Source organism: Pinus tabuliformis, chromosome 5_2 (assembly GCF_031772625.1).
Source record: "Pinus tabuliformis cultivar Carrire ecotype Pingquan chromosome 5_2, CPIR1, whole genome shotgun sequence".
Classification (NCBI taxonomy): domain Eukaryota; kingdom Viridiplantae; phylum Streptophyta; class Pinopsida; order Pinales; family Pinaceae; genus Pinus; species Pinus tabuliformis.
The window spans coordinates 444,627,844-444,638,717 of NC_142306.1; the positions used below are offsets into that span (position 1 = coordinate 444,627,844).

At 36.6% G+C, this 10,874-nt stretch overlaps 1 pseudogene; it reads right to left on the minus strand.

Annotated features, from left to right (window-relative positions):
- Positions 1–3,385: 3,385 nt before the first annotated feature.
- LOC149159578 (hsp70-Hsp90 organizing protein 3 pseudogene) lies at positions 3,386–4,993 on the minus strand (annotated as a pseudogene).
- Positions 4,994–10,874: the final 5,881 nt, after the last annotated feature.

The following is a 10,874-nucleotide window of genomic DNA, read 5'->3' on the forward strand; positions in this document are numbered from 1 at the left end:
CATATAACACTTTTTGTAGATGAAGTGTTTGACCTTGATTTAAGTGAAGAGTAACAATCTCAATTACTTTCATGGGATAAGTGGCATTATCCCCAAGTATAATCTCCATATTCGTTTTCTTTTCAATCAAGTTTGAGAGAGCCTATTTTTACCCAGTGAAGTGCCTTGAGGCACCACTATCAATCAACCAATGATCTAATGTATCCAGAGGAGAGGAAATGATAAGGGAAGAAATAAGATAACATTATTTTTTCTTTTCACCAACATTAACTTCTCCATACCCAGAGTTTCTCGACTTCTTGGGAGGATGACCATTTCCATTTCGAGTAGGGGAGTAGTCCTCTTTCCTTTGATGTTGAACCTATTGTTCCTTTGATTTCCATTTCCCTTGAAGTTGTTGTTGTGGTTGTCATCATCTATTGGAGTATCATTCTTGTGAGGACACTCTAGCGAAGTGGCCAAACCTGTTACAATTGAAGCCTTTGAATCCCGGCTTGAACCCTTGACCTTGTCTTCTTGGACCAAAATTGTTATTCCTCTTAGCATGAGCAGAGAAGGCGATACGATTAATTCCATTGGAGGGCTTGTCTCTTTCCATCATCCTTATTTCTTCTTGAGTGCATCTAGCCAATAATTCATCAAATCCAGAAATCTTGTCATTGTTGAGGATGGTAGTGTTGATCACACCCCATTCTCTTGTAAGTCCTCCAGGTGCAATAAGAGTGAGCTCCCTATTACCAATGAATTCTCCAATAGATAGGAGATCATTCTTGATCTTAGTAATCCTAATGAAGTAGGATTGGATGGATTCTCCTCTATCCATCTTGATGTGTTTCAACTTGTTCTTGAGAAAGAGAACTTGATTTTCATTATTTACTTTGAACATCCCAACCATGTCAGACATCTCCTTAGATGTTTCCAAATAAAAAATATAGGCAACCAAAGTCTTGTGAAGAGAATCAACAATAATTTTCTTAGCTTTAACCTCACCTTTCTTGTACTTAGTTTCTGCCGCTGCGAATGCATTTGAAGGAGGCTCCACTACTCTTCCTTTGGCATAGTCCATGGCATCATTTTCTTCCAATGTCAAGTCTAGAGACATCTTCCATGCATGATAGTCAGATTTTTCCTTAAGCTTGTCCTTGGATTTGAAGTAAGATGTAGCCGTCATTGGGACTAGTTCCAAGTTCTTGTCCAAGAACTTCCCTTAGTGAATGCTTTTCCTCACTCTTGCTTGGGCATTGTTTTCACTTGAGCTCTGATACCATGTTAATTTTAGATAAAAATGGTATGTTCTATGCTTTAGCACAATTTACTTCAATGTTCCTTATCAACTCAATGACAATTTCCAATTATTTCCAGTAGAAATCACATTAACTTAAACACATTGATATTAAATGCAAATAGAACATAAAAACAAGTGCAGAAGACAAGCCAAGACAAGAGGACACAAGATTTGGCAGATGCAAGGGAAAAACTCCAATGTGGGGAAAACCATTTGATCAAATCTTCTTAATATTATTCAATAGTTCAACAGAGAGGGAGAGAGTACAAATATCAAATTCACCTGCCCAAAACAGTCCTGTCAAAATCAACAGTCAACAGCAGTCAATTGCAGCCCTAACCAGAAAGTCAATGCTGGTTAAAGAAGCTCCAAAATGGCCTTAAAAAATCAGATTTTTGCCTCCAAAACCTAGTAAAAACTTGGTCAAACAGAAAGGGCCAACGTTGCCCTATAACCTTGAAATTTTTAGCCAGAAAAATAATCCAGAAATTTGTCCTCCTATTCACATGTGTGAAGTAGAGAAGACTGCCTCCAAGCTATACGAATCAATCAAGAGAGGGGAGAGAGATATATATGATGAGATGAGTGATGCCCAAATGAGGAGAGAGGTCAATCCTATTTATACACTTCATTGAGGGTGAGGAGACATATCTATTGGGATTATGAGCCTACATTTCACTGAGGCCGACCTTGACAATTTGAGCATGAGAAAGAATAAATTTAAAATTCCATTTTTGCTTGTTAGAATGAGATGATCTTTATATCAAAATTGAACCTCTTGAAATGAGGAATCCAATGCAATAATCATCTACATCATATGAGCTGTCCTAATGAAGCATAAAAACTGATAGCTTAGAGACTTGAATGTAAAAATACACAAAGGTATTTGTAATAATAATTTATTAATATATAAAAATGTACAAGTGATATGAATGTTACAATGAGGCCCTGATTTTATACCTCAACACTTGACGTTTCATGATTAGGCATGCCTTTTAGACATGCTTTTTCACTTAACTTAATGATCATTTAACATAATCAATTTTTGATTATTTAATATTTGCATTTATTTTATTTATTTACTTGTTATGAATTATATTCATAACGTAGCCCCTTCCTTCGGAAGCTTTGTCCTCAAAGCTTTAATGCTGTGGATTTTCTTCACTTAGTGCTTAGTGTCTGTCGCCTCGATGTCTATAATCTGACCATCCTCTCGTCTTATAGCTCATCAGTAATATTTCCTTGGAATGTTTTTTTTTTTAAATAATAATTGTTTTAACAATTATAATTTTTTTAATATAATAATAATATCTTTTTTTAATAATTTTTTTACTGTTTTTTTTTTAAATACTGATTTTTACGTTATTTTTTTAATATTATAATTTTTATTTATTTATTTCTGATTTTTTTTTAATAATCAAATAATTTTTTTTTAAATTTCATTGATATTTAAATGAATTATATAGTAACTATATAACATAAAATTTGATATGTTATATAACTTAATAATGAAAAGCTACCTTTCAAAAATCACGACGGACAATCAAATGTTGTTACCGTCGGCACATGAGCTGAGAATGGTGGAGGCATTTGATATTGACAGCTCAATCGAATACGTAGTAGAGACATCGAGGGGAGACACTGGTAGTCGAGTTGCAGTGGGGATGAAGACATGACCCACAGGCTAGGCTTTTGGCATTTCAATATGTTACCCAGGTCAATGGGCGGTGTCAAGACCATGGAAAATGGGCTACGGTGTAGTGGCAGGCCAATGACATAATGGATGTTTTGTCTTTTAATGAGACCCCAGTTCCAAAACTCACCAATCATCTTCAACCCAATTCCACAGAGATTGGTAACTATGTTTTAAACCTCTAGGGCTTTAGCTGTGTTGGCTTGGAATTTCGACGGTTTGAATTCCCAACCCTATTTTGTTACATGTTTGAAGTAAACAGACGTAAAAGTAAATGGCTTGCACACGATTTGATATCTATACACAATGTCATACTGCCACAGATTGTTCATGTATTTTTGTTGATTTGTCTTGATTAAAAATATGGAAGTGGAAACAGCGGCTCTGGTTGCTGCCACATGGTGGAATTAATTGCCTCCACTGAAGGGGATCTTTGATCTGATCTCACAATAAATTCTTCCATATTGATATGCAAGAACCCCTAATAATTCCACCAATCTTGATGATTCATCATATACATAATCAAAATTCGTTGCTCCACCTCCAAATGTATCATTACTCGAACTATTTGTTGATTGCTCAATACATCTCTCGACACCTTCTAACATTTCTTAATTGTTTTCATCATGTTTGAGACCTTCCTAACAGGTTTCCAAAGCTTTGTCATATTCCTTCATGAAGAACTGAATATCAGCTTTCCTTGAATAGTTTTTTGTAAATGATGGATCTAACTCAATACACTTATTTTCTTCCTTGAGACCTTCTGGCAAGGTTGCAAGCTTCGTATAACAAGCTGCTATGTTGTTGTATACCCTTGCATCATTGGTATTTCTTCTAAGAGCTTCAATATAATGCTTTATAGCCTCAGGATACTGCTGCTGCTTAAAGAATTCATTTCCCTTCTTCCACTCTTCATCTACCAACTTTGGATCAAAATCTCCCTGTTGTTCTGAATCTTTCTCTACTTTCTCAGCTTCATTAAGTTTCTTCAATGTAGGTGGATTATGATGTTCTGTAAGTATTTTCTGGAAAGTTTCACTTGCTAGCTCATAGTCCTTAGAACATTTAGTCATCTTAACATATGCAATTCCTTTTTTAGTCAAAGCCTGTGTAATCATTTTAAAATCTGAATGAAGCTCCCTCCCTCTTTCAACAACCTTGTCAAAGTCTTCAATGCAATTTTCATACTTCCCCATTCCCAAATAGACAACAACTATGTTTGTTAAGAAGGAGATATCTTCATCATCTAGATCCATTGCTTTCAAATAATGCTTAATAGCAACCTCAAAATCTTCCATCTTATAAGTTGCATTTCCAAGTTCCTTTTCCTTTTGTGCCTTTGCTTTTTGAGCCGCCTTCTCTTTCTCCTCATCTGAAATATCCACTGGTTCTGGTTGACTTGGAGGTGGGCATAATGGAAATTCCAACATTAAGGGAGGGACTACTAGTTTCTCCTTTTTCCTTTGCTCATATTTCTTCTCTTCTTCTAATTCATACCGATCCACTTCATCATGTATTATATCTTCTTTTATAGATTCTACATGTTTAAGTGTTGTATTTTCAATGACTTCATCCTCTTTGACATTAATATCAGCTTCATTGGAATCATTATCTTGATCATTTTCTACAACATCTTCATTTTCATTATCATCATTCTGGTCAACATCTTCTTTTATAGATTCTACATGTTTAAGTGTTGTATTTTCAATGACTTCATCCTCTTTGACATTAATATCAGCTTCATTGGAATCATTATCTTGATCATTTTCTGCAACATCTTCATTTTCATTATCATCATTCTGGTCAACATCTTCTTCTCCTGCTTCACCTTGTTCTGTTTCCTCACTATCACTATCATCTTCCTTATTATTGATTTCCTTTAGACATCCTTTAACTTTTGCACATGATTTTTCTAAACGTTGAAATGTTTCTTGAATTTCACTAAATTGCCCAACGCAATCAGGATGTGAACATAATGGCACATTGTGCGGCGAGCAACATTCAAAGACCCGCATGATTATATTATGTTCCATGGCTTTGATACGACTGAAGCATAAAAATTGATAGCTTGGAGGCTTGAATGTAAAAATACACAAAGGTATTTGTAATAATAATTTATTAATATATAAAAATGTACAAGTGATATGAATGTTACAATGAGGCCCTGCTTTTATATCTCAACACTTGACCTTTCATGATTAGGCATGTCTTTTAGACATGCATTTTCACTTAACTTAATGACTATTCAACATAATCAATTTTTGATTATTTAATATTTACATTTATTTTATTTATTTACTTGTTATGAATTATATTCATAATGCCTAAGATGGAATTTGGTCCTAGTTTCCAATTTTAATAGGAACCCTCCAAGAAAGTTAAGGATGAAGAAGATAAGCACTTCTATGTTCATTCTTTTGATGATGAAAACATGTAGGTTATTAACAGACAAGGGATCGTGCTAATCTAACAAGCCTGAAAAGAACAAAGACATCACACAAAGTGGAGTTCGGAGATGACAATTTCTATCTCATGGAAGGTGTTGGAGCATTTACCATCGAGCTAGAATCTAGTGGAAATGTTCATCTCAACAATATCCTCTATGTACCAGGTTTGGAAAAGAATTTGGTTTCCATTTCTAGTTTTGAAGATAAAGGTCATAGAGTAGTTTATTGATGGCAAATTTGTAGTATGTTCCAAAGAGTCTAGCATATAGAATGCTAGGACCATTCGAAATCGAGAAGGAAGACTTTATAGGCTATTAGACCAACGTATTCAACCTCTTGTTAATCAAGACATCAACCCGTGTGAATTCTGGCATAGAAGGTGTGGTCATCTCAACTACAAGGCTTTGCCTTCATTAAGAAATATGGTAAATGGTATGTCCAAGCTTCAAGTTGATCATGAAAGTGTTTGCAATGGTTGTGCTTTAGGAAAAAATCGAAGAAATATTTTCCTAGCAGTGAGAATAGGGTCAAAGAAATTATAAATCTTATTGACTCTGATGTTTGTGGTCCCATGTCTGTAAAGTTTCTTGGTGGTGCGTCATACTATGTATCCTTGATTGATGATTACTTACGCAAGACTTGGGTGTATCTTATGAAAACAAAGAATGAATTGTTTGATAGGTTCAAGAAATTCCAGGCTCAAATAGAGAATCTCTTAGGGAAAAAGATCAAGATCTTAAAGTATGACAATGGAGGAGAATTCACTTCTAAGGAGATGATATTTGTAAAGAAGCAAGAATTAAGAGGGAGCTGATAGGCCCCCATAATCCTCAACAAAATGGAGTGGCTGAAAGGAAAAATAGATCAATTGAAGAATCCTCTAGGACCATGCTTCATGACTAAGATCTCCCCTTGCTCTTGTGGGGCGAAGCAATCATGACTGCAATTTACATTCAAAATAAAAGTCCTCATCAAGAGTTGGATCATATGACTCCAAAAGAAGCCTTTTTTGGTCAAAATCCTTCAGTGGAACATTTAAGAATATTTAGTTGTCCTGTTTACATCCATATCCCTAAGGATAACAAGAAGAAGTTGGACCCCTTAGGGAAGAAGGGAATCCTGGTTGGCTATAGTGAAACTTCAAAGACATATAGAATCTATATCAAAGAGAAAAGAAAGATAGAACTGAGTTGAGATGCCACTTTTGATGAAAGTATTGCATTCAATATATCTGCTGAAGTTCCCATGGAGGATATAGATGAAGAGAAAGAACATATGGCTCTCCAGGAAGAAGTCTTGAAATCACCCGACAAACCCTTGGAAGCACTTGATGGACCTACTAAACCTATGGATCCTATTCCTGTTGCAAAAATAATAAAAAGACTAGCTTGGGTAAAGACTACATTGAAGGAAGTCGAATGATGTGAAACTCCTAAAGGCACATTCAGAGAGACTAAGAGGCCTAAAAGATAGTCCAGGTATGCTGCATTCATGACCAAGCTAATCAATTCTGAACCTTCCACTTATGAAGAAGTATGTGACCAAAAAGTTTGGAAGAATGCTATGTTAGAAGAATATAAATCAATCATGAAAAATGATGTATGGGAAATTATTCCAAGACCAGAGAAAAAATATGTGGTTACTTCAAAACAGATCTACAAGATTAAACATGCAACAAATGGAAGTATTGAAAAATATAAGGCTAGATTTGTGGCTATAGATTTCTACCAAATAGAGGGAGAAGATTATGATGGAACCTTTGCTCCAACTGCTAGATATACAACCATCAAGGTCCTTATTTCTCTTGCAACTTCCATGGATTGGAATAGTCATCAAATGGATGTAAAGATTACTTTCCTCAATGGTGTAATTGAAGAAGAAGTTTATATAGAACAAACTCAAGGATTTGAGGTTTAAGGGAAGGAGCCCCATGTCAAAATATTGAAGAAATATTTGTATGGACTAAAGCAAGCTCCTAGATCTTGGTACTTCCGCATGTATGCTTACCTGTCTAGATTTAGCTTTGTGAAAAATAAAGCTAACCCAAATCTCTATGTCAAAGTCCTAATGAACCTATGATCTTACTGCTTTATGTGGATGACTTGCTTCTAACAGGTGTGGAGCACCTCTTTCTTTAGATGAAGAGGGAGTTGGATGCAAAATTCGACATGAAGGACCTTGGTATGTGTTGATGCCCCGAAAATCGTTGTATCAACATTGGGGGATAACCACCCGGTCCGGACCTTAATACAACTCCTTTTCCGTTTGGGATGGTGGCTCCGACTGGATATAATGAGACCAGTTTCCCAATAATGAATAAAAGGGGATGGATGAGTGATTGGTTTCTAATAAATGATAATGAATGGATGACTTAATCTAACAGCAAAAACATAAATGACTATTCTATCCCGGGAGGCTTCTATTCTTTTAAGTGCAAGGCTTGATGATCTTTGTTCATTAATAGGCATATAGATGACTCTACACAATAAACATAGACATTCATTTACTTAATGACTGCTTTGTTCAAGTAGTTGAACAAAGTGATTAACAAAACATTGTTACACTTATCCTTTTATATTACCGATACATGTATGATAAAAGAAAAGCATGCTGTAAACATTCAATAGTGGAAATTGTAAAGAATGATGTTAAAAACACACACATATATCCGATAATAGCAAGAGCGATCAAACAACAATTCACATAAACAGAATGAACTCAGACATAGATAGTAGTACCATATGAGCTGCAAATCATTCCCAATATCAATCGCAATTTGAATTCTTTCTTCCGACGCAGAAATAATTTTAAATAAAGGCAATAGTGAACATCCACATAAAAGCTTCGTTATCAAAATTGGAATAATTGGCCCAGTCTTTATAAAAAAAATATGCCTGAAGTACAGTAGTGCAACTCCAGGTTTAAGTCATATACAAAAACTTACGACCCTTTCCAATACATTGAAAGGGTCTATAAATACTTGATTAAAACTAGCTAACTATGAAATTAAAATCCTATTTAATTGGTACAACTTGATTTGGAGTATCTTCCTTATAGCCATCTGGCAGTCGGCAGCATGATTCATCACTTAGGCTATTTTCCTTTCGACCTGAGTTGGCATATTGTGAGCATTGGTTCCACTTCTGGTGGTCGGTTGAGACGAGAATTGAGTTGGGCAGCATAGGTGGCATCTTGTATATCGGGAATGATACACCCGATTGCATCTGTCAAGCATTTGAGGGCGGCTCTTTGGCTGTATGGTTTGACTAGGAACAACCAATAGGTGTCCCAAGTCAAATTTTTAATACCTGCGATCAATCTTCCATTCTTCTCGAGCTCTTGATAACATGACTGCTCCAATGTTTTAGCCGATAGCAATTTACCTGGGGTACATTGAGAGATCATGTTAGATAAGTAGAGAGTATCATTAATCAATTCAACCAAATTACTTGTGGTTAACTTGCATCTGGAAACTGCTCTCTCTGCCTTCATTAACTGGGACTGCCATTCCATAAATAGGATCTCTTTATGGGATTCTAAGATTTTTGGCAAATTAGCTGCCTGTCCCTCATCAGTGTCTTGCCACTCAAGAAAATTGGTCAAGGTCTCATCGAACTGCTCCAAGTCTGTTCTAGCATCAACCGATTTATCACTTATTGATGCTGTTAAGTCACATAAGGGTTCTGCTTGAGCGATTTGTTGACATAACAGCTTTATTTGTGTTACCAATGCTTTGTTAATCTGTAATGCTTCAGCTCTGAACTCTGCAGGCTGTGGAAGATTCTTGGACTTTTCTATTTGGGCTGATAATTGAGCAATTTGCTCATCTTTAGATTTCCCCATCTGTTCATGCATTGCTTTTAATTTTGCCAGTGCTTCCGACAGCTCCTTCTGCTTTTGAATGGCACTTGAATCAATTCTTTGTTTTTCTTCCTGCAATTGTTTATTCAATTGATTGTTTATTTGTTGCTGTGTAGACAACTGCTGTTCAAGTTGCTCTGCCTTCTGTTGTGCCTCTGATAACTGTACTTGTAGCGAGGCGATTGCTTGGTCCTTTTCTCTTAACAGATTAGTCACTTCTGATGCCTTGTCCATGGTGGCCGCCGAATAGGCTCCAGCATATTGGGACAATTTAGTAAGGTCATCAGAAGGATCAAATTCCTCTTTCCAGACCACATTGGCTGTCACTGTTTGTTCAGGGAATAGGGAAGGTTGATCAGTCCTTCTCCTTTTCCGCTGTCGTTTTACTACAATCCTGTGCTTTAGGTTGTAAAAGACATCCAATAGAGGTATATCCTCCACTTGCTAAACGATCTGATCTGAAGGATCCTTAGGAATTATCTCTATTCCTGTAGAAATGGGTAGGCCGTTGGTTCCACTTGGAACCTCTTTAGATGTTGTATCCTGTGTGTCAGCCGCTTTTGATGTATCGGCTTCCTTTGAGCTCTCAAGATTGCTTATGATTGAGTCGAACTGTTGCCATTCCTGGAGCAATTTCGAGTCAATCTGGGCATTTACATTCACGTCCGTGCTGCTCTGCTCCTGCTCTTTCCTCTGTATTTCCTCTTGCTCTTTCCTCTGCACTTCCTCCTGCTCTCTTCTCTGCACTTCCTCCTGCTCTTTTGTTTGGATTTCTCCAGCAATTTATGATGTAGCAGGAGGTTCATTAGTGAGTCGCTGCTCCGGCTCGCTTAATTGTGTCATCGGGGTCGTTGCTAACAGATCTAGAGGCAGAGTTTGCAACCTCTGTTATCTAAGTCTGTTAAATTCAACTAACCCGTCATCCTGATATTTCATTCTGGCTAGTGATTTAACCTGGAATAGTGACTCGGCTGAGGAGAACAAGTCATCAAAATTATCATATTTATGGTCAAATTTAGTTAGTTTTTCCTTTTCAAGTGCATTGTAGGCAACTTTGTTTGGATCAAATCGCCTATTAGGAAGAGTGGCGAGATTTAGTGCCTTAATCTTATTTGCTTCTTTCTCTGCATGTTTAAAGTCATGCAGAGCATAGACACCACATATTAGAGGAAAAGAAGGCCAAACCTGCTTCCTTTTATTCCTTAGAGTCTGTGTAACGCCTTCGGATGTAATCTGATATGCTACCTCTCGGGCTAACAATTTGTCGGGTATATACAAAGGGAGGACATGAGGCTTGGCATGGCTGCCGAAAACTCTTACATAGGTGAATTTTTCTTCTCCGAACCATCTCCCTACGACTGTCAAGTCAATCTCCACTTGGGAGGAAATCTTAGGAGCAGGTTTGTCAAAAATGGCATAGTGAATGGGTAACATAAAACCATTGCAAAATTGATATAAATGGTGTTTAGAGTGGGCTTTCCATAACTTCTGGTGGTATATATGAATGGGCATGGGGTCTTGTGGAGTCCATCTCCACCCAAGCACAGGAAATTCAGAATTAAAACACAGGGTGTCCAAGATGTAGGCA